Raw genomic sequence first — 26793 nt, 5'->3', positions numbered from 1 at the left:
ATGTTCATGTTAGCAAACATTCTTTTTAATGGTGGTTCTGCCATCAGCTTTGTCTATGAGATTAGGTTGCAGTGGCATACGGGGAATTTGCCATTATCCCACTGATATGTGATCTTAAAGTTGGCCTTTATAATTTACGGGGGGACTAGGGGTGTAGCAGCTTTAGTTTGTCCTGTTTTTGATAATTTTAGATTCACTCCAAAATTATCGCTCTTTTCTTGTTCATACTTTTGAGCTTTCAATATTTCATGAGAATACATATATATAAAAAATATAAAAAATATATATATATATATATATATATATATATATATATATATATATATATATCTTCTTCATATGGTCGACATTTCAGAATGTCAACATTCATATGGCCGAGACTATATGACTGACATTCGAAATGTTGACCATAGAATAAAAAATAAAAATCACAAAAAAAAATTAATTTCACACTGCTATCAGGGGGGCTATGCCCCCCACACACCCCAGGAACTTAAATATGCCAACTCTGAGATTGCACTACATGTATATTTATGTGTGTGTGTGTGTGTGCGTGTGTGTGTCTATATATATATATATATATATATATATATATATATATATATATATAATTATATTTCACTACGTTGCTGACTCACAAAATCAGCATACACTATGACCAAAATAATCAAAACTCAATCAAGCAAAAAAAAAAAAAAAAAAACATTTTGTGCAGAACTACCACACCCCCTGCTAATTATGTATACCCACTCAGAGATCACAAAACAGTAGGGAAAAGACAAAATCCTACTCTCATTGTGTACTGAGCTCACAATACAAATGCTGGCATCCTGCAGTTAACCAGCAGTGCATCAAAACAATCTTCCTAACTAAACATTCAATGTAATGAACATACAATCAAACACACTGAAACCATATCTAAATCTATCTACATATAAAGGTGTATGGGTTCATTGGTATTTAATAGGGCCATTGCCTTTGTAGGTCATTTTAAGCCTAATCAATTTTCTTTTGTAAGGATCCAGCCAAACACCTCTTGTTTTGTGAGAAAAACACCTTAACCCGTATGCTAAACCCAACCCAAACATGGAATAAAGGAACTGTGGGCAAATTTAAATGCATTTGCCTCAGGGCGGTGGATACAGCACAAAGCAACACACACACACACACACACACACACACACACACACACACACACACACACACACACACACACACAGGTTTTCCATGTTGAGCATTGAACCTCCTACCTACCTATTTACACAATATAGAGAGTACTGTATTAGCTCCTAGCACTACAGGAGAAGTCAATTAGTGATTACTAGGCTAATTAGTTTCATAGTTTCATAGTATAGTACTAGGCTATCTGCCCTGGGGCATTTGTAAGCCTAGCCATAGTGATGTGGCTTTTGCCACCCCATGAAATGGTACAAAAAATGTACAGAATAAATTTAGAATACTGTGCCTCTGTCTAGTAGTGACACAATGAAGGTCCCCTTATATAATAGAATTAGTTTACTGTGCCCCTGTCTAGCAGTGACGCAGATGTGACCCCTGGGGTAAACACTCCCATCCACTCATCAAGATTTCTCTTGAAAAGAGTCAGTGAGGGGCTCTGCCTAATATGAACTGGGATCCTGTTCCAAAGCATGGGAAGCCTCTGGGTTATGAATCTATCCCTCCAGCATGTCCTATTCATACTTGTGCCGAGGTTTAAGTCTTTAGCTCTCGTGGTCCTGATGGATTTGGATGTTTTGAGGTGGAGCATGTCCATCAGATCCTGATTGGACATGGCCTTGTACGTCAGGCAGAGATCACCTCTGAGCAGGCGGTATGCTACTGAATAGAGCTGAAGTTTCTTTAGTCTGGCAGAATAAGACATATGTTGGAGACCCTTGATCCTCTCGGTGAGGTACTTTTGTGGTCTCTCCAGCTGTTGCAAATGCCGGGTGAGGTACATACCAAATGGGGCATTGTACTCAATCATGGGTCTGATGAGGGAGGAATATAGGGGTACAATGACATCCTTGGATCTGGATGTGAATCCCTTCATGATGAGATGTGCAAGGTAGAATGTTTTTCTAACCACTTTGGCAACGTGGGTGTCAAATGATAGGTCGCTGTCGACTTGGGTCCCTAGGTCTCTGATTACTTTTTCCATACTCAGTGGGTTGCTGTCTATGTGATGTGATATTTTGTGGGTACTTTGTTTTTCCCAAAGGGGATGACTATACATTTTTTGGCATTTAGTTTAAGGCCGTGACTCCGGCACCAGTTGTCCGTTTCTGTGAGGCCTTTTTGTAGGATGTGTGTGTCTGCTGGTGTATCGACTATGGTGCCTAGTTTGCAGTCATCTGCGAACTTTGTCAGCCACAGCCCTCCCATGTTTGCTTTAACATCTGAGAAATAAATGCCGAACAAGGGGGTCCCAGGACAGATCCCTGTGGGACACCACTTGTGACTGGCTTTGAGTCTGACATTGCTCCAGCGATTTTAACTTTATGGGTTCTGTCCTTTAGCCAGTTTGCAACCCATCTAGTGACATAAGGGTTTACTTTTAAGCTGTTGAGCTTATCTATGATGCCTGAGTGGGGTATTGTGTCGAAGGCCTTAGCCAAGTCCAGGTATGCTGTATGGACTGCTTTGCCCTCATCAATGGCTCTAGTGACTGTTTCAAAAAAGTCAACCAGGTTTGAAAGGCAGGATCTGCCCTTTACAAAGCCGAACTGGGTGGGGTCAAGTGTCTGTAGGTCCCCTATTTCTCTGTTTATGAGTTCCATAATGATTCTTTCCATAGCTTTGCAGACCAGGCTGGTTAAGCTTATGGGACGGTAGTTTCCAGGGTCTGTAGAGGCAGCCCTCTTGTGGAGTGGGACCACTGTTGCTGTATGCCAGTGTTCAGGTACATATCCTGAAGTAAGGCTAAGGTTAAATAGCATTTTTATGTGTGGGTTTAGCTCCTCTTGGAGTTCACGTAACACGCAACCCGGGATACCGTCAGGTCCCATTGATGCTGTGTTTTTTGCTTTGTTTAGGGCGGTTCTCACTTGGACATCTGAGATGACAGGGAGATTACATTCAGCTGGGATAAGTATTTCTTCTTTTGGGGGTGAAGGAGGGGAGAAATTTGCACTGAATCTGTCAGCCAGAATGTTGGCAATATCTGTGGGTTCAGTGTATTTTATGTTGTTGTGAACCAACTCTGAGCATATCTGAGGGTTTCCACCCAGGTTTCTAACATAGCTGAAGAAGGCTTTGTGCTTATCTTTAGTGTCCTTAGCGATTTTTCTCTCAAAGTTGGCCTTGGATGTTTTTATGAGAGAACGTAGTTTTCTGCTAATGTTGATCAGAGATGTCTTCCCTTCATGGGATTTTGTTCTGACGTGCAGTAGCTTCCTTCTTTTGTTTTTCAATTTGTTTATGGCTGAGGTCCACCACACAGGATGCTTACCTTTGGTGGAGAGGGACTTGGATCTGTTTGGGATTGCATAATCCATGCATTCTTGGAGATGTCCATAAAAAGCATTTGTGAAGGATTCGGCATTGTGGGATGTGGTATCCACTGGCACAGTGGGCTTAAAGGATACCATTTCAGTCTTAAGAAGAGTGAAGTCTGCTTTTGAGAATTTTTTCACTGTGGTTTTTTGTGCTGGGGGTGGAGGTGGGATATGTATATCCAGGGTGATTAGTTTGTGGTCAGATCTCACTAGTGAGGGGTATACTTCCGGTGTGGAGCATTTTGTCCCCATGTTTGTGATGACCAGGTCTAGTATATTATCTCCCCTAGTGGGAGAGGTGACTAGCTGTTCCAGTGCATTTGAATTTATGAATTCCAGGAACCTTTGGGCTAGGGTGTTAGGGCTAGAATAATGTACCCAATCTATGTTTGGGTAGTTGAAGTCTCCCAGTATGATGGTATTTTGTGATTCATTCATATCCTCCAATGTCTTCAGGAAGGCTGAGTGGGGTTCTTGAGATTGGGAGGGTGGTCTGTAACATGCTGCCAGTTGTATAGCAGTTTTGCCTATGGTTAGTTGCACCTGTATGGTCTCTGATGCTTCATGTGTTGCTACTAACCTGGAGGTGTGGGTGTCCTTGATGGATATGGACACTCCCCCTCCCTTTGTGGTTCGGCCCGGGTTTTGGGGCCGAAAAGCATGATACGAGGTATAGCCTGGCAGCACTGGGGTGCTCTCCGGAGCCTTGAACCAGGTTTCAGTTACTGCACAGACGTCGATGTTCTCCATGCTGAGGAGCGCATCAAGTGCCTGCATCTTGAGATTTAGACTTCTGGCGTTGAACAGCATTACCCTTAGTTTTTTTCCATTTTTGTTTTCTAAGGAGGTCCTTTTAAAGCCTAGCCCTGCTTCCAAAGTGAGAATCAAAACCTGCACCTTGAGTTTATGAAGTAAGCACCTTAAACATTATCACAGCTCAGAAGACTATATATTTGTGTTGCATAATTTTGTGTGTATGTGTGTGTGTGTGTGTGTGTGTGTGTGTGTGTGTGTGTGTGTATATATATATATATATATATATATATATATATACATATGTACACATACATACATACACAGTATATATATATATATATATATATATATATATATATATATACATACATGCAGTGTGTGTGTGTATATATATATATATATATATATATATATATATATATATATATATATATATATATATATATATATATAAATTTATATGTGTGTGTATGTTTATGTATGTATATATGTATACACGTGTATGAATATCTAAATCTGTCTATACATATATATGTCATATGAGCAAAGGCTTTCTAGTACTGTAAAAAAATGTCAACACCCATATGATCAAACATTCTTTGTAAAGTTTTTGCTGTCAGCTTTTTGTATTAGATTATGGGGCTATGGGATAAGGGAACTTGCCTTTACCCCCTCCCCCATTATGCAATTTTAAAGTATAAATAATTAGCATAATCAGTATATATAATTAGCAGGGGGGCTGGGGAAAAGAGGGCTTGCCCCCAGCAAAACATTACTTTTAGTCTGTGCAGTTTCAGAGATTTTTAGAATCACGCTAAAATGGATGCTCTTTTTGATTCACTCTTTTGATCATTCAGTATTTCATAACATCTATCTCTCTCTCTCTCTCTTATATATATATATATATATATGACAGATAGCTATATATATATATATATATATATATATATATATATATATATATATATATATACACATGTGTGTATGTAAGTCGGAGGAAGGGCTCTGAGCTAACTGAGTTATTTATAGCACTTTTGTTGTCTGCCTATAGTTTGCTAGCTAGTTTCACTGTGTGTGAGGTATTAACTAGAAATTTTCTACAACTGTTAAGCATCTGGTTGGGTTTGTTTGTTCTGATTTTTGTTTCCCACCCTCCTTCCCTCTTGGTATCTAGTTTTTATACTTGGTGGCTTTGCAGTTGCCCGCCCCTACTGTAAATTGGATCTGGGACACTCCTCCCAGTCTAGTGTCATTACCTCATTCTACCGATTCCAGGGAGAATATTTGAAAAGGCCAACCCAGTTAGCTTCTGCTCCTCCTTTCCCCTTTCCACTTTTCAAAAAAAAAAAAATATATATATATATATATATATATATATATATATATATATATATATATATATATATATATATATATATATATATATATATATTCTAAGCTTGTTTCCTGCCTTTCCTATAAGTTGTCTAGTCCAGACACAGATTTGCTGTATCCAGGACTGTTTGTAAGCTTCTGAGCCTCCAATACTTTCTGTGTTGGAGGGAAGCCTTCTAGCTTAATTTTGTTTCTTAGAACTAGCCAGTTTTCTAGTTTCAGTACTCAAATCTGTTTCTTTGAGCTCAGCACTTGTTCAGAACTCATTGTAAGCACTAAATAGGCTACAAATTACTACAGCATTCAACTTTCCTCACTTGTCCAGAGGAAAACAGTTTTTAGTACTTATTAAGCACCTATCCAGGCATGTCTAAGGGTCAGCTCCTGGTGTTTTCTCCTGTCTACCTGATGAATCTGGGCCTCTTGGGGCAATGCAGCAATTGCCTCATGTACACAGACAACCCTCTCTTCCTGCCACCCAACACTACAACCTGTGAGAGATGCACTTATATAGCCAAACTGGAAGAAGAGCTCTCTTCACCCAAGACTGGACTAGACAGTCAAGAGGAGAAGGTAACCACTTGCACCACACCACATTCATCACGTAGTCCCTCAAAACCTACACCACCAAAACACACACATAGAAACACAAAAAACACACCTACATTCACGGAGGCTCTAAAAAAATCTACCCAAGCAACAGGGACCTCTAAAGCAGAAATGCAAGCAATCTCCACCCCCCAACACAACCCAAATGACACATAGCCCACAAACTCAGTGTGCCACTCCACCACAGCCCATAAGGCATAACAATGTATCCAACACTCTAGTCATAGGTGACTCTATAGTCAGGCACACTGATGTTCCACTCACCAGGCTAAACAAGGAGAAAGTTACTGTCAGCTGCCTGTCATGTGCGAGGATCCGCCACATAACACGTGCACTCAGGTCACTCCACAGCAAGTACAAATATGACTCTGTCATTGTCCATGTTGGTGTGAATGACCTGAGATGTATCTCCCTGGACTACATGAAAAGAGACATGGAGGAGCTTTCTGATCTTGTAGCCCAGGCAGGTATGACCCTAGCCCTGAGTAGCATCCTGCCATCACCCAGAATGATACCACAATACAAGGACAAAATGATTGAATTCAACAATTGGCTAAGCTTCTGGTGTCATTCTAAGGGGATCCAGTATCTGTCTGCCTGGGATGACATGATCGACAAACCATGATGCTTTGTCAGAGATGACCTGCACCTGTTGCCCTTGGGATCCCAGATACTGGCTAAGGTTCTTGCCACCCCTATAGTGCCTTTTCTAGGCAAGATTCAAATGACAAATTCACCACCATAACAGGTACAAGCAAGCAAAATCTGAGGGTAATGCTACTTAATGCTAGAAGTCTAAACCTCAAAATGCACTCACTCGAGGCACTCCTTAAAATGGAGAACATCAACATCTGTGCAGTGACAGAGACCTGGTTCAGGGCTCCAGAGAGCACCCCTGCATTACCAGGCTATAATTCATACCACACCTTTTGGCCACCTAACCTGGACCGAAGCACTGAAGGTGGAGGCGTGTCCATATTCATTAAGGATATCCACACCTCCAGGCTAGTTGCTCAGCATAATGCATCTGAGATTATCCAAGTGCAACTAACTCTGGGCAAGACCGCAATGCAAATTGTAGCTTGCTACAGATCCCCCACCATGCCCCAGGATTCCCACTCCTCATTTCTTGATACACTGGAAAATATTAGGGTACAACCTAACACCCTAATAATGGGCAATTTCAACTACCCCACCATTAATTTGGAAAACTACTCATGTACCAACTCTTGTGCTCAACGTTTTCTGAAATTCATAAATTCCAATGCCTTGGATCAACTTATCCACACCCCCAATAGGGGGCAGCAATATCCTAGACCTGGTCATTACCAACATGGGCAACCAGTGTTCCACATCAGAGGTCAATTCTTTGTTGGTCAGATCCGACCACAAGCAAATCACCCTAGACATCCACATCCCACCCCCACCCCCCATTAGGGAAACCACCGTAAAAAATGTCTCCAAAGCCAACTTCACGCTTCTTAAGACAGACGTGACAAACTTCATGACACCCATGCTGATGGACAATAGAAATATGACTGCTGAATCCTATATATTTGCACTTTATAAGCACTTACACAAGTGCATGGATCGTGCAATCCCTAACAGAACCAAGATGCTATCCTCCAAAAAAAGGAAGCCAATCTGGTGGTCCCCTGCTATAAACAAATTCTACAACAGAAGAAAGAAACTGTTGCAAAAAAGAGTAAAATCCCATGATTGGAAGAAATCCATGGTCAGCCTCAGTAAGAAGCTGAGATCCCTCATAAAATCCTCCGAAGATAGTTACGAAAACAAAACTGCCGCTGATTCTAAAGACAACCACAAAGCATTCTATAGCTATGTCAAGAATCTCAATGGCAACACCATGATCTGCTCTGAGTTACAGCACAATGGCACTAAATATACAGAACCACCTGATATTGCCAACATCCAGGCAGATAGGTTCAGTGCTAACTTTACCCCTCTCTCATCCCCTGAAGGGCCCATTTCTATAGCAGAAGAATGCAAAGTACCTGTAATCACAGCTGCACAGATAAAAAACACACTCTCCAAAGCCAAGAACACAGCATCCATGGGATCTGACAACATCCCAGGCTGCGTTCTACATAAACTACAGAACGAACTGGCACCCCACCTAAGTACCATGTTCAATCATAGCCTCACCTCAGGCTTTGTGCCCACTAAATGGCGAACAGCAATGGTTATCCCACTCCACAAAGGGGGAGCTACCACGGACCATGGGAACTACTGCCCCATGAGCCTGATGAGCCTGGTCTGCAAGACTATGGTGCGTATCATCATGGAACTTATAAACAATGACACTGGTAATCTCCAAACACTGGACCCTACCCAGTTCGGGTTTGTCAAAGGCAGATCATGTCTCCTAACCTGATAGACTTCTTTGAAGCAGTCACCAAAGCCGCAGATGAGGGTAAGGTGGTTCACACAGCCAATAAAGATCTCGCCAAGGCTTTTGACATCATCCCCCCACTCTGGAATTATAGACAAACTCACTAAACTAGGTATAAATCCCTATGCCACAAGATGGGTTGCCAGCTGGCTCACTAACAGAACCCACACTGTGAAAGTAGCAGAATCTAAATCCAACTTCAGACCAGTGACAAGTGGAGTACGACAGGGATCAGTCCTAGGTCCTCTTCTGTCTGGTATCTACTTCTCTGAAGTACAGGCTAACACAGAAGGTCTTTGGCTAACAAAGTTCACAGATGACTGCAAACTAGGAGCCATAATCAAAACTCCTAAAGATGCGGACATCCTACAAAAGGGCCTCACTGAGCCAAAAAGTGCATTGTCATACCTTTTGGTAAAACCTCTGTACCCGTGAATTAACACATAGCTGGTAGTCTACTTAACAATGAAAGTGTGATAAGAGACCTTGGGACGCAGGTGGACAGTAGTCTCTCCTTTGATAATCACATCCCTACAGTAGTCAGGAAATCCTTCTACGTGGGACGCCTCATCACAAAAGATTTCTCATCCAGGAAAAAAAGAGGTCATTGTTCTCCTCTACTCATCACTCATTAGACCCATTATAGAGTACAATGCCCCTTTTGGTATGGACCTCACAAGACATCTACAACAACTGTAAAGGCCACAGAAATACATCGCAAAGAGGATTACCGGCCTCAAACAGATGCCCTATGCAGACCGTCTCAAAAAACTCCAGCTTTACTCTGTCATATATTGCCTACTCAGAGGCGATCTCTGCCTAACATACAAAGCTATGTCAAACCCAGAGCTGTTGGACATGCTCCACATAATGAAATCCCAATCCCTCCGAGCTACACTCTCTAGGGACCTAAACCATGTCACCACAATAAACAGAACATGCTGGAGGGATAGATTCCTGTCCCAGAGACTTCTCATACTCTGGAACAAGCTACCTATCTATACCAAACAAAGCTCTTCATTAGCACTCTTCAAGAAAAATCTTGATGATTGGATGGGAGAAAGGAAATTCACCCCGGGGATCACTTCTGTGGCTCTGCTTGACATGGGCACAGGAAAATAATTTTCTTGGGTGGCAAAAGCCTGGGTACTGTTTGGCTAGGCTTATATAGGCCCAAGGGCCAATAGCCTAGTACCTACCTATGAACCTATAAACCTATGTATGTACGTATGTATATGTGTATAATCAATTTAAGGTACCACCCAGTTGTGATGCTTAATCACCGTCCACATTGCTGGAGGGTGGATAACTAAGCCAAAAAGGGAAAGACATGCTCAGACTCCAGTGCTGGTGACATGGACTCTGGCCTGTTGCATTCTATAGAAGTAAAAAATCCAAAGTATGGTTATCAACTTCTAACAAAGTTTATTATGAAGAATAAATCTCAGGTGTAGTTCCATCGATCCACAACCTCTATTTCCCGTTTTTGCACATGGGGTCAGGGTGTCACTTCAACAGTGACAACAAGTCTTGCAGTTGTAGTTCTTCCACAGCACAGACTCACATACACGCTCATGTCTATGGCCAATTTAGAGTGTCCAATCCACCTACTGCATGTCTTTGGAATGTGGGAGGAAACCAGAGTAGCCAAATAAAACCCACACAAACTCAGAGAGAATATGCATACTCCATACAGAATGCACCCCAGCCGAGAATCACACCGGGGAACCTCTTGCTGTGAGGTGACAACACTATCTGCAGCAACACTGTGTAGTTCATTTAAATAAAACTCATTTTTTTATTGTAATGATATTGTCGTTGTTATAGGCAGATGAGTGCTTCATTATGTTAATGTGTATTTGTGTGCACATATATGTATATATATATATATATATATATATATATATATATATATATATATATATATATATACACACACACACATATGTATATATGCAGATATATATCTATATATATATATATATATATATATATATGTATATAAATATATATATATATATATATATATATATCTATATACACACACACACACACACACACACACACACACACACACACGCACACACATATCATTTTATGTTGATTTGTCTAAATGGACACACATGAAAACATAGGTAATTAATGTCAACATTTTGACCATCAACATACTGAAAATTCTACAACACTGGAAAACTGAAATGGTTGCAAAAGGAAAACCCTGCCCTCACCCCAGTCCTACAACTTACCTTTAGTAAAACCCTTACTGTAACATTATCATAAAAGGTAGTCAGATAAAGCAGCACACATATACAGCACTAAATCTCTCTCTCAACTACACGCTTTCCGCACCCTAATGCACTCAGTCTTTGTACTTTCAACAACTGCAACACTCAAGGATGAAAACTACTGATGAATTTTCCCAAGTAGTTCACTCTGTCAATAAACTGAATATCTGACAGTGTTAATGATTCCTATACATACATATCTATCTATCTATCTATATTTATATATATATATATATACATATATATATAAACTCAAACAAAACCAAAGCACTTAGAAGCCCATGACTCCTCTTGGTGTAATAAAATATTTAATGTTCACTCCACTTGTTTTAAAAAATAAAAAAAAAAAAAAACACAAGTCTGTTTGCAGATGAAAACACTGTGTATTGTTTTTTGAAACTGTTTATGTGTATTTAATGAGGCCCGAAGGGGTATTTTTATGTGTTTTTTTATTTTTTAAAACAAGTGGAATAAAGATTAAATATTTTACTACACCAAGAGGAGTTGTGGTTTTCTTCCAAGTGCTTTGGCATTGTTTGAGTTTGTTTTTACTGCTGAAACACAGTAGCCCAGTTTGTTTTTATAAATATATATATATATATATATATATATATATATATATATATGTGTGTGTGTGTGTATATTATATGTCTGTGTGTGTATATATATATATATATATATATATATATATATATATATATATATATATATATATATATATATATATATATATATATATATATATATATATATATATATATATATATATATTGATTTATAGATATATATATATAATATATATATATATATATATAGATATATAGATAGATAGATATAAATATATATATATATATATATATATATATATATATATATATATATATATATATATAGATAGATAGATAAAGATATATATATTTATATTTGGTTCCCCTTTATAATCTTGAAGTACTGAAATCTCAAATTTCAGTATCTCGAGACCATAAAGGCGAAACTTCAAAATAGCGTAAGTGCATAACAGCAAATCTGAATATCTGGAATCCACGCTTATGCATTTACGCTACGTTATGTGAAGTGCATGGCTAGGATGTTGTCCAGAATTTAAGGTGAGTGAGTATATGTGAGTGTTTTTGTAAGTTGTACGTGTGGGTTAGGGTAGGGAGGTGGAAGTATGAGTGTGAGTGCTGGATGTGTTGGTGTTTGTGTATCTGTGATGTGTGTGTGTGTGTGTGTGTGTGTGTGTGTGTGTGTGTGTGTGTGTGTGTGTGTGTGTGGGAATGTAGAATGTATGGGCGTGAGTTTTTTTTCTGTTTGTGTAATCTCAGAGTTGATATATATGGGGGGGTGCAGGGTTGTGTAGTTTCTGTGGTGTGGGTAGAATGGTGTGTGTGTTGTGTGGTGTATGGTATGTTTGTAATTGTGTGTTTCGTGCCTTTGGGTTTAGGGATTGTGAGTAGTTCGTCTTTATAGTTTCGAGATACTAAAATGTGAGATTTCAGTATTTCGAGATTATAAAGGGGAACCACATATTTATAGGAATATATAGATACATATATTTATGTATATATATATATATATATATATATATATATATATATATATATATATATATATATTTATATTTATATGTATACGTGTGTGTGTGTTTCTGTGCATAATTCTACACATATCTCTGTATGTTTAATTCTGTCATATAGAGGCATAGTAATACAAATATGTAGATACACATTTTTAAGTAACAGTCTTCTGCAATTGTGAACTTTCTGTGCTTATCTAGTTTACCCGCAGTGCTTTTCAGCTCCTGCTTCTTGCACATTACTCAGACATTTGAACAATTCTGTTTCTGTTACTTAGCATGCCCTGGCTGATTGCATCTGTCTTCAAACATCTGGCATCTGCTAGTCTTGTCAACAGTTTCCAGGTCACTTTGTTTACCAGCTGATGCATGAAGAAATGTGTCTATGAGTGACTTTCTTCCGAGGCATGCACCATCATACCAGACTTGCTGAACTGTCCTAAGCAGTGGACATGGCAGCATGATAACAGAGACGTGCAAGACGTGTATGATCATTTTATAGAATATTTGCTGTTAACTAAATAAATGTGTCCATTAGCAAGAGATTGTGGATGGTAACAATGATTTCTGAGTAAGGTACTGTTTGCCACAAGTAATAGTATCCAGGCGTGGAAGGGAATCTAAGGATGATTATACTCTGTACCACAAATATGCACTACAGATCACGGCTTGTTTTTATGAAATATGTTTAATAAACAAATATGCATGATTAGACACTGTGTGATTCAAAATAATGAATATGCAAGTTCGGATTCACTATACAATCTTGAAGTACTGAAATGTCGAATTTCAGTATTTTGAGACTGAATAGTCGAAAACCCACAATCACGAATACCACAACTGCGTCCATTCACACACACATACACATACACACACACACACACACACACACACACACACACACACACACACACACACACACACACACACACACACACACACACACACACACACACACACGCACAAACCAAGACATACATACACCTACCTAACTAAACAAACATAACAACACACAGAAACACACCTCATCTACCTATAAGCAGGGGAGCAAGCCCCCTTGCACTCCACCACCCCCCTTACTTATATATTCTAACTCCGAGGTTGCACTAAACACACAAAAAAAACACTGCACGCTCACACACACTAAAATCCCTACCCAATATCCTCAAACACACAACACTTACCTGAAACCCCAGATAAATCCACAAACCGCACCACATATAATGAACCCGACACCACGATACTGTCGGATTCGACATCTGTGGATTCGACACTTCTGCATTCGGCATAGTGTAGTTTCGAGTAACTGCACTTTACACTATTCGGTCTCGACGTACTGAAATTTTAGATTTCATTACGTCTGCATTGTCTAGTGTATCCACAAGTTCATGTGCTTACTTGTCAGCAATATAGTTAGATTATATTAAAAGGGGAACACTCCTCAAATCTTTTGTCCATTGATAATCTTTACTTTAAACTTACAAAAAAAACAGGCTGCATGTCACAAAAAGGACTCCAAATGTAACTGTAGATGAGTCACAATTAAATTATGTTGGTGGTCAGACCATGAAAGCAAACTAAAGTGAATGTTTCCAGTAATAAAATGCTCCCACTGTGGGATAACTAGTTGATTTTACATCCATGGATCCTAGAGATATTATAAAAATGTAACCCAGTTGGCTAAAAAGAAGGGTAATAATAATAATAATAATGATAATAATAATAATAATAATAATAACTATAATAATAATGAAAGAAATGTTGAATACTTGCTTTAAGTACTAAAAACTTCCTATTTCATATAAATGAGTCCAAACAAATGGCATTACTCTGATACAAATAACTTAGCAGCATGCAGGAATGCTAATTTTTAAGTGAATTTCTATAAAATACGAAAGCTAGACCTGGAATTAGGAATAAGAAACAGTACAGGCAAACATACAAACAGACAGACAGCACAGACACACACACACACACACACACACACACACACACACACACACACACACACACTCACACACACACACACACATGCACACACATATCATTTTATGTTGATTTGTCTAAATGGACACACATGAAAACATAGGTAATTAATGTCAACATTTTGACCATCAACATACTGAAAATTCTACAACACTGGAAAACTGAAATGGTTGCAAAAGGAAAACCCTGCCCTCACCCCAGTCCTACAACTTACCTTTAGTAAAACCCTTTCTGTAACATTATCATAAAAGGTAGTCAGATAAAGCAGCACACATATACAGCACTAAATCTCACTCTCAACTACACGCTTTCCACACCCTAATGCACTCAGTCTTTGTACTTTCAACAACTGCAACAATCAAGGATGAAAACTACTGATGAATTTTCCCAAGTAGTTCACTCTGTCAATAAACTGAATATCTGACAGTGTTAATGATTCCTATACATACATATCTATATATATATATATATATATATATATATATATATATATATAAACTCAAACAAAACCAAAGCACTTAGAAGCCTATGACTCCTCTTGGTGTAATAAAATATTTAATGTTCACTCCACTTGTTTTAAAAAATAAAAAAAAAAAACACAAGTCTGTTTGCAGATGAAAACACTCCCCCGGATTCATGAAGCTCGGCGCAAGGCCGGCGTAAGGCTTGCACCGGTCGTGCAGTGTATAACTGGCATAGCAGCACCACATGCATATTAATGAGTGTGCGCTGCAACCACAACCACGTGCATAGGGCACGTGCGCGAGTCCAGGGAGCCTAACTAGGATGCGCTCGTAGGCGTGGCCAAGCCGGCAGGCGATGAGCAACCTAAAGTGCTGACTCTCACAGGCCGCCTGCAATAGTAACTGCACCAACCAGTGTCCGTGGATAATGAAACGTATGCAGAGTATGCACCATAGTACCCATCCACACAAAATGGAGAACCAAACATAAATGCACGAAGTACAAAATGTTCCCGTCCATGGAACAAAGGATACTTGGAATACCATGTCCGTCACGCATTGCACTGTCAGCAGTCATACCCAGTGGAGGTGTACTGCATCATGTCATCGCGCCGCAACTACACATGACTAGCCCCATGGGCATGGTCACCAGCAGTCCCACAGTGGTAGTGATAGTACACAGCTGGGCAGTCATGGCCATATAACAACCAGAAAGAAACTAGACATCCCAAACACACACAAACATGTGTATAGTAAAATGTGCTAGACACAGCAACGTAACTGTCACATACACATAGGATGGCGTATGCCGAATCGGAATATCCAGAAGCAGAAACCATGCATGCAAATGTAATACACAACAACCCCGTCATAGCACGTAACCCGCACCCATGTCCGAATGTCCACCCAATACAGCTAGCAGCCTTGCGCAGCTGCAGACCTACACAGAGTGGCTATACCCCATATGTAGTAGGAAGTATTGTCCTAGGCAGTGACAGGCGTGCAAATATGTACCCCACATGTCAACATCCCATCCCAGGTACTGAAATCCAAATGGCTGCATGTGAATGTGTCGGCAGAATGTGTACATCCCGCGTGTGGTTACTGACCTGTTGAAACCCCATAGGTGTTCGCACACCATGGTGTCCATAACTGTACACATCTGGATAAAGCAGTATGTGCAGCCACGGTACTGATGATTAGCTATGCAGACATGCCAAACACAATACACAGGGCGAACAGCCATCCACCAAGCAGGTCACCCCAGCAGGGTTGCCACATCCACAGATTGTCAAGGTGGGACATCACTCGTAGATATGTGTGGTTCTGTATGGTAAAACACCCATGGCCAATGCAAAGGATAGAATAACACGTATATGCCAGGATGAACGGTTATGTCATAGCATGTGAATAGCTTAAGCTATCCAACATAATAGTCATGTGTACCAGATACAAAATGCCTGTAACATGCAATTAGTAATGCAGGAAGACATACACGACTGTGTTAATATCACAGGACATATGGCACGTGTCAAGTGTCGACGCAGGACACAAATGTCCATAATGGGGGCCCCCCTGCAAAGAGGAACAAGTGCCAACCCCACCCCCCACTGAAGTATCGGCAGTATAAATACAACCCAATGACACACCAACACCACCGTCCCACCCATGACAGCAACAAAAGCCGGACAAAGACCAACACGTGCACAAATAGGGACCCATGTAATCGGTGCTCTCACAACCTTCAACAGGCCACCAAATAATAGTATGTACATATGCATGAAATGCTGCGAAGGATGTGTGGTAGTCCCCAGTATCACAGAGGTACGTACACAGATACACTGTAACCAACCGTCACATATGCTCACTGTACACAGCATACCTGCAGGTAATACATAGTTCAGTCATGTGCTACATAAATATCCACGTATGAATGAGGACAGGGGATAGACAAGTGTGAATGGGAACAACGCACAACATGGCATATGTATGATAACCGGCACCACCCACAGCATTGTATGCCAATAGCATAAGCTATTGTCGGTTGTCCAAACACCCGTGTCTGTAAACACGGATTGAATATCATAGCAATAACCCACGCCTGGGTGTGGGTAATGCTGGATATACCCACGGTTGACGTGGTGCGGTCCCGAGGGCGAAGCCCGAGGGACCAAACAAAGGCAACTGTGGGTAAATACAGCATTACCCACACCCAGATGTGGGTTATTGCTATTATACCATATCATCTAAGAAAATAAACTATTAATCCCCAGACATAATGGCACAGTATAATGCCTGTCTGCTGCCCATCCGCAGATGTCTGGCATCCACGGCGGTGCTGACGTACTGTGCGAGATGTCACTTGCTAATGTCAAAACTGTCTCGCTATGTGAAACCCAGTTAACATAGAAAATCAATACAAAACAGCAACGGAGAGCTCGCTGTCCCCATTGCTTTGTTGTACAACCTGTCTCGCTATGTTAAATGTGTGTAGCATAGCGAGACTGCCCCAAAGTAAGCAACGGACATCTCCGTGGCTCAGTTAAAGCTGTCACGCTATGTTAAACCCATGTAACATAGCGAGACAGGTTTTAAATACCGAGGTATACTAATGGAAATAGGTCCGGGCGACCGGACTGTTTGCCATTACTATAACTTGATCTACAACGGGTACGCTGGCCAATCACCGTGCACGGTTAGGAATAATGGGGGGGTTATGGTATAATAGACATGGACAAACCGTGCCCATGTGCCTCGTCTGACATTCGTACACGGTCAGGGCAGTTCTGTACACTAGGCGGACAAGATCAAACCCAGAGCACCACAGGAACACCCTGACAATCAAAGACCTGTATGCGTTGGGGCTATAAGCCCCTGTGATCTGAATATCCCTGCGGTTACACCATATGCATCCTGGGTCAAGAGCAGTAGGGAATAGGGAATGTGTAACATGTAGTACCACACTTTTCCCAGCAGGAGAATGGATGCCTGTGACGTAAGTGAGTGCGGGGGGGTATGTTAATGTAGCTATGTACCATGGGTATGCATATAAATGAGACAGAACACCAAACATGTAGTGGTCACATCAACCGGCCAACGTGAATGCAGTCCCGTTTGAATTATGACTATAGAACATATAAATGTGAACGTGTAATTAATGCGTCTGTGCCGCAAAGACAGTTACATATGTAAAGGTGAAAGTGTGTTCCGCATACGTCCGTTAACCGGATCAGAGATATGTTACTGGAACAGTCACAACTAATACAGGCCACGTAAGCACACAGACTCAGTAAACATATGCAACCCAGAATACAGATATGCATGTGCGCCTGTGCGTAACCCACAATGAGGAAATGCAAGTGCGCCTGTGTGTGTGTGATACGCTCACAGCAGGGTAACTTAATGCTGTTTCCCCCATGTTAGTTATACATGTCTCAAAACTGTCAGCCTCTGAAAGTATGGAACCGGACAATGCCATGCAAAGTACTGGTACAAATAGTGAGAAACACATGATATATGATAAGACAAACATAGAAAGTGGATAGAATAATGGGTGTGTTAGTAGCAGGGATTGACGAAGGGTATGCATCTGTAACCCGACCTACTTGTCAGAAGGTGCCACCATAAGTCTCACATGAAATGCAAGCAAATTGCCAGATAGACACAGGTCAATGTAAAACACACCTAAGATAAAGGGCCAACCATCCGTACACTCTGCCAGTACCTGTACAGTGGAAAGGTATGGTATGGTTATAGATGTGTGTACACAGGTAATCCACAGACATTAACAAAGCAAGGTATGAAACGAGGAGTTTACATGTATATATGTACACACAACAGACCTACGTCCCGTATATATGACACATGGATATAAATATGCCAAGTAATAGATAATATGGGTAGTCAAACAGACATCCACGAATGGGGAACATACAGCAGCAGTCAAAACCACTAGCCAGAAAGTGACAGTCCAGCAAGTTCTACACTTTACACATGCACACTGGTGTCCATTGTAGGACTCCAAAAATTGATCCATTCACAGCACCTGCTACGATTGATGCAAAAGAAGTGACAGCCGCAAATACGAATCAGCTATACATGCACTAAAAGCGGGTTCAAGGGTGATGACACGTGTCCATGAAATGCAGGACATATGAACAGATATCCCTAGAGTGGGGAGTCCATAGAAGTGCGTCCACATCCCAGTACCGCACACATTAACCATGTGTAATGTGTACCATAGAGGGTTGCAGGCATGGGAACCTGGGTATGCAGAAATGGGCCTAGGTGTTGTTTGGCAGAGAATCCGTAGGCCCGCCCTGTGGGAGGGATGTGGGTATAGCACATGCCTTAATCCCCACTAATGGTGCAAAGCATCCACCGGATAATGTGGAAAGCAGGTTTGAAATATGTACAGCCCTATATCAGTGTCCTGTAGGCGATTCCCATGGATGGACATGAGTACGACCAAGATGGCACCCATAACTGGAAAACTGTCAGAATAACACAGCTGCAGTAAGGCATAGTACAGGAAATACAGATAGGGACTACATTAGAAATACCCCATACAAAGTCAGACCATTGTGCGAATACTGGCGTAGCCATGAATATGGATGTTATGAGTGTCACTAATGCAATGGAAATAGCGGTCACTATCACCCACCGCACAGTCCGAAGTGCCTAGGCAGCAATCAGCTAGGAAGGCACAGCACTATGCGAAACGTAACAAGGGCAAAGGCCGAACGTCAGGGCGTGTACACATAATGACAACAGGTCAAGGGTGTGAAGGAGCTAACCTGTCCAGAATACATGTACTGAACCGGTGATACTAGGCGGACAGGTGAGAAGAAAGACAGCAGGACAAATGTGCAAACATGTATAAGTCATACCCCGGAAATTGTGAATGACAACGTATGCCCCGCGAAGGTCAATGTGGAAGGTAATCAGACACAAAGGTGAAGTGTCCCCCAGGGTGCCATGAAGTGTCAACATAACAATTAACAGGCCCCCATAGTCGTACGTGAGCCCCGCCAAAGACGGAAAGCGCAAATACGATGCACACATATGGTACAGGAAAGAACAATTAGTGTGGATAAGCAGATGTAGACCTGTGTGAGGAATACAACTGTCTGCGTGGGTGTGTCATGCAAATACAAAGTAATGTCATGTGGTCTGTCATGCCGCCATACACTGTGTGTGTATTGTAGTCAGACAGTAGGTATGTTGTATCAGACACATACCCTGCAACTGCACAGATGTACGCAGACTGTGTAGAAGTCTGCCTCATATGTTCGCTGTGTTCCATGTAACAGTAACAGTCCGGCGCCCTCATGATAACTGACGACAGGAAACAATGACAAACATGCGAGGAAGACACCAAATCAGACAGAAATGCCATACGCATGCATAACATATCACTGTGCCCACTATCAATGTTTCTAAGAGCAACATGTCATGACTGGCCCTGAGTGTCCCACTATCACATAAGGCCTTGTCCAGATATACGCTCCTCGAGGTGGAGTGTTATGAACAGACACAGATACATGTGTGTGGAAACACTATTATCCACTGCAAGAAGATGAAATGTGCTGCAGTAGGAGGGGCAGTACTGTCCGCAGGTATGTGCTGAAATGCACACTAAACAGTTGTCTACATGGATTAACCACAGTGGCGACACCTGCACAGATGATTATAGAGGGACATACACACGACCATGCACACAGCTCAGATAGACATACACACACCATAAACAGGCAATGATACACAAGGTCTATGGCGTGTACGAGTACAGTGACAGTACAGCAAGGATAGCTGTCTGCCAAGATATACAGCAGATGTCTCTAGGGTGTGTAACACCTCCCGGAACATGGACGTTGCATGGACAATGTTTGGATTTGCATCGTACCACATTGCTATGTGTCAGCCATGCAAATATGCGATACATGGGACAGACAGCTGTCCATGCAAGAGCAGCGCTATGGGCATAACATATGTATGTATATATACATCGAGAGAGATACAGACAGACACATGTGGCAGGGCCGGTAGTGGAACCTACACATCACTACCCTATCACACCACAGCAGCACGCACATGGAGAACATGCTACGGAGGTCGCTAACCACAGCAGGCACACAGGCAGTCCACTAGCTGCGTCTCAACATCCGTAAACATAGAGATGTCAGCAGGATATATGTGTGCCGCGGAGCATCTAAAACCATAACCTACGAATCCATGCGGCTGGGAGCATAGACACACACACACACACACACACACAGCTGGCAGGCATGGGAATTGACCTTATTCCTACCTACCCTATCACACGACAGTATGACACAATTACGGAACGCGCTACGGAGCACTGAACACAGCACTGTCAGAGGCATACGTCTAGGTGGGTGACATCATCCACAAAGGAATAGACGCCAATAGCAAATGTATGTGTTGTGAAGCGTCTAAAAGCATTACTGTCTCTAGAGGCAGCTGGAAACACACACACGGGGAAGGGCCGGGAGTTGAACCTACACCTACCTACATGAACACACTACAGCATGATGCATTTATAGAACGCGCTACCGAGATTACTGAGCACAGCACCGTCAGAGGCATACTTCTAGGTGGGTGACATCATCCGCAAAGGAATAGACGCTGATAGCAAATGTATGTGTTGTGGGGTGTCTAAAAGCATCACTGTCTCCAGAGGCAGCTGGAAACACACACACACACACACTTGGAAGGGCCGGGAGTTGAACCTACACCTACCCACGTGAACACACTACAGAAAGATGCATTTACAGAACGCGCTACCAAGAATAGTGAGCACAACACCATCAGAGGCATACTTCTAGGCGGGTGACATCATCCGCAAAGGAATAGACGCTGATAGCAAATGTATGTGTTGTGAGGCGTCTAAAAGCATCACTGTCTCCAGTGGCAGTTGGAAGCACACACACACACACACACACACACACACACACACACACACACACACACACTTGGAAGGGCCGGGAGTTGAACCTACACCTACCTACATGAACACACTACAGCATGATGCATTTACAGAACGCGCTACCGAGATTACTGAGCACAGCACTGTCAGAGGCATAGTTCTAGGCGGGTGACATCATCCGCAAAGGAATAGACGCTGATAGCCAATGTATGTGTTGTGAAGCGTCTAAAAGCATTACTGTCTCCAGAGGCAGCTGGAAACACACACACACACACCACACACACACACGGGGAAGGGCTGGGAGTTGAACCTACACCTATCTACATGAACACATTACAGCATGAGGCATTTACAGAACGAGCTACCGAGATTACTGAGCACAGCACTGTCAGAGGCATACTTCTAGGTGGGTGACATCATCTGCAAAGGAATAGACGCTGATAGCCAATGTATGTGTTGTGAAGCGTCTAAAAGCATTACTGTCTCTAGAGGCAGCTGGAAACACACACACACACACACACACACACACACACACACACACACACACACACACACACACACACACACACACACCACACACACACACACACACACCACACACGGGGAAGGGCCGGGAGTTGAACCTACACCTACTTACATGAACACACTACAGCATGATGCATTTACAGAACACGCTACTGAGATTACTGAGCACAGCACTGTCAGAGGCATACTTCTAGGTGGGTGACATCATCTGCAAAGGAATAGATGCTGATAGCCAATGTATGTGTTATGAAGTGTCTAAAAGCATTACTGTCTCCAGAGGCAGCTGGAAACACACACACACACACCGGGAAGGGCCGGGAGTTGAACCTACACCTACTTACATGAACACACTACAGCATGATGCATTTACAGAACGCGCTACCGAGATTACTGAGCACAGCACTGTCAGAGGCATACTTCAAGGCGGGTGACATCATCCACAAAGGAATAGATGCTGATAGCCAATGTATGTGTTGTGAAGCATCTAAAAGCATTACTGTCTCCAGAGGCAGCTGGAAACCCACACACACACACACACACACACACACACACACACACACACACACACACACACTGGGAAGGGCTGGGAGTGGAGCCTACACTTACCTACATGAACACACTACAGCATGATGCATTTACAGAACGCGCTACCAAGATTACTGAGCACAGCACTGTCAACAGGCATACTCCTAGGTGGGTGATATCATCTGCAGAGGCAAGGCTGCCGATAGGGAATGAAGACAGAGTGAGCAGTCACACAGCATGTTACTATCCCAAGGTGGACGTACAGTAACACGGCAGTGCTGCACTCAGGAATACTAACTATCTACGGAGTACTACATCACGAAATGGATACGGGATGCACCACAGACAGTACACCCTTTGAGAGAGCAACTGGCGTGCATGATGTAGGCATCCATTGTGGCATAGCAACTACATATAACTCGCCTGGACGGCCACCATGGCTATGCAGGATGTCATTGGCCATGGCTACATGCCTAGTATCAGACGTCGGTGCTGAATGTACTGTGTCTCCATGCATGGCGTACTGGGCATGCTCACACACTTAGCGGTCGCAAAGGGGAAACATACATGCACACGGGGTATACTCACAGAAGGGTGCAGTGTGCACTGTACTGTGTGTCCATCTACACAACTGCTTACTGGGTATGCTCACACACTTAGCATTTGCAAAGTGCAGACATGCATACACATGGAGTTGAATCATGAAAGGGCAGTGTGTGGAACGTCGTGTGTGTCCACCTACACAACAGCAAACCGGGCATGCTCACACACTTAGTGGTTGCAAAGGGGAAACATACATGCACACGGGGTATAATCACAGAAGGGTGCAGTGTGCACTGTACTGTGTGTCCATCTACATAACTGCTTACTGGGCATGCTCACACACCAGCATTTGCAAAGTGCAGACATGCACACACATGGAGTGTGATCATGAAAGGGCAGAGTGTGGAACGTCCTGTGTGTCCACCTACAAAACAGCAAACCTGGCACGCTCACACACTTAACATTTGCTACGCGTCATCCAGCATGCAGACGGAGTGTACACACCACAGGTCACAGTCAGGTAAACCTGTCCACATGCACATGGTGGTCACACATGCAGTTACTCATACACACACAGATGACATCACAGGCGTCACAGGTGCAGGTCAAACATGTACACACTGCAGTGAACACTGTAGCTGCCATGCCAGCACCATGTCATCGGTGCAGCAGTATGCCTCACGGTCCAACAACAGCATGTGACATATGTCCACAGGTCTGTATAGCAGTGTACACCAGTTGTGCAGAGTACACATGTACTAACAATGATCCAACATGTGTGATGTAGTCCACCCATATCAGTATACATGGACAGGTCGGCTCCACACATACCACGGCCCTGACACAGCTATGACACATGACTGCTGCTGTACCAGAGTGAACCAACGTCCGGATATGTCATACATGTGATTGTCTGGATATGTGCATGGACTGCACACATGACATATACGAAGCCTGTGATGTACCACATGCATAACACTGGCGTACGCGGTGCTACACACATGAATGGAAGGTGGACCCATGTCTGTGGTATGCTCCCACTACAGGGTGTAGCGGTGTTGACTGGGACACATACCCTTGTATTGTTTGCCTGTGACAGCTGTGATACCATACCACAGTCCATGTTTTATGTATGTCAACACACATGTCAAAACGTAGCAATGCATACACACATGGCAACAGGAGACACATGTGACACGTGTACTGTGCATGGAGCAGCCATGCATGAGCAGTGGCCGATGTCCATAACATAGTTGCAACACCCTATCACATGCGTACCCATCATAGGGCCATTATATGGTGGCATAGTAACAGCACGTATGGAGGTATGTGTGTACATCATGTGTTTAAACACCTGTCTACATGCATGTGTGCAGTTGGTGGCACATAGCTGTGTCACACACCATCCTACCCTGCCATATGCATACAGTATGCTATGTCGCTGTTACATGACAGTGCTGCCATAATGCATACCCAGTGGTCAGGTGTCATCGACTGTATGTCACATGGCTACTGTAACACCTACCACCTCCCAAGTGCATATATCGGCACATCTGCTGGATACAGTGTTGGTACACATAATGCACTACATACCGCTGCATGCCTGCACACATCTCATATGGTGGGTGTAGTATTCCCAGCACCAACATGTGTGCATGAATGTGTGCCCATGTATGCCACATATCGGGGGGACTATGTCTCACGTGCTACACATCCCTGTACACCATAGTAGAGATCTGTACATACCTCAGTGTGGGGTGCATGGATGTGGATGGTGCAGTAAATGCAACACATTGTCTCTCCGTGTATACATGTGTGGTCACCACAATGTGTGTGTGTCAACATGTTTGTATGTCTGCTGCTTGGTGTGAGGGTGTATGCAGATATACTGTTGTGAACGGACACTAACCACACAGGGTGACCATCCCGTACTGGTGCTGCATTGCACAACCCTGTCAATGCCATAGGTGTGAGCCATACTGGCCACCTGTGCAAGTCTGCCCCCTGTGACATGGCGTGTGGGTGCATAGTATTGTGAGGGTGCTGACCACACAGGCAGGTGTCCCCATCTGCACACTATGGGGTGTGTGCCATAGTGGTGTACACCCCGCGATTGCGGCCATATTCCTGTACTGGTACAGGGTCCTACTGCTGCACAGCGTGCACCACAGCTGACAGGTGACACCTGAAGTCAGTGGCCAGCACGCTGTGTACGACACCTGCACCATGTCACCATACCTGTACTGTGTCCTGCTATGTATGTGACGTCTCTGCCCACTGTAGCCTGTGGCACCGACCACATGCATCAGGTGCAGTATATGTGCGGACATGTGTGTCATGTAGGTGTCCAGGCAGGTTACGGGTACATGCAGTATGCTGATATTGCCAGATGTGCCTGTGGGTAATCCACAGCTACACGTGGGGGACAGTGCTCCCTGTAGGCACATGCGAGTACACCATAGGAGGGATTCAGGTTATCAGAACCAACATGGTGCTACACATGTAACCGTCACACATACCGTGAACACATCACAATGCATGCTGCACCTGCACTACATGGTATGTCTGCTGCATGTTGACAGTACACAACCCACGTCACATACACATCTGTAAGTTTTCATACACAACCACTGCAACATACACATCCCACGCTATGCATACACAGGTATCACATACATGTCTCACTATCCTGTCCACCCTGTGCATCAGAATATATTTGCATAACCCTGCACCGATGGTGTGGATGACAGGAATGCAGCAGAGGCTTCATCATATGCACAGGGTGATATGTCTGCCAGGGGCATAGGCTGCACCAATGGATAACATCATGTGTGTGTAAGGGCCGGTGAGTTTACTGGGCATGACTGTGCAGAATGCATGTGGATGTGGTGGAGCCCTACAGTTGTGTCTGCTGTGTGTGGGTATGTGTGTACACAGTTCAGCCATATGTGATGCCTACACAGGGTATAATTGACAGCCCCAGACTGTACAGTGCAGGTTGTATGGCTCACTGTGTCCGTCCGCGGCCACGTGACCCATGCCTGCCTGGGGTCGCACGGGCACTACCGGGTGGAGGTATAGAGTGGCTACTGTCCGATGACACATGTCCGCTGGAACCGTTTCCATGATGGGACCGGCCAGGGCCACGTCCACGTGGCCTGCTGTGTCCTGGTGTGGACGGTGCAGCACCAGCTGCACTGCTACTGCTACCGGCACTGTGTGAGTGGGCATGAGAGGTGGCATGCACACGTCGACCTACACTAGGTGGTGTTGCTGGCCTATGCCCACATG

At 43.0% G+C, this 26793-nt stretch overlaps 1 protein-coding gene across 1 annotated transcript in view; it reads right to left on the bottom strand.

The window, feature by feature from the left end:
* EMILIN3 (elastin microfibril interfacer 3) overlaps positions 1 to 26793 on the bottom strand; it is an 834354-nt gene that overhangs the window by 781238 nt on the left and 26323 nt on the right. The window lies entirely within an intron of this gene.

This window comes from Protopterus annectens, chromosome 12.part0 (assembly GCF_019279795.1).
Source record: "Protopterus annectens isolate FY-2018-M chromosome 12.part0, PAN1.0, whole genome shotgun sequence".
Classification (NCBI taxonomy): domain Eukaryota; kingdom Metazoa; phylum Chordata; order Ceratodontiformes; family Protopteridae; genus Protopterus; species Protopterus annectens.
The sequence above is the reverse complement of the archived record's forward strand: the minus strand, read 5'-3'. Positions and strand labels throughout refer to the sequence as shown.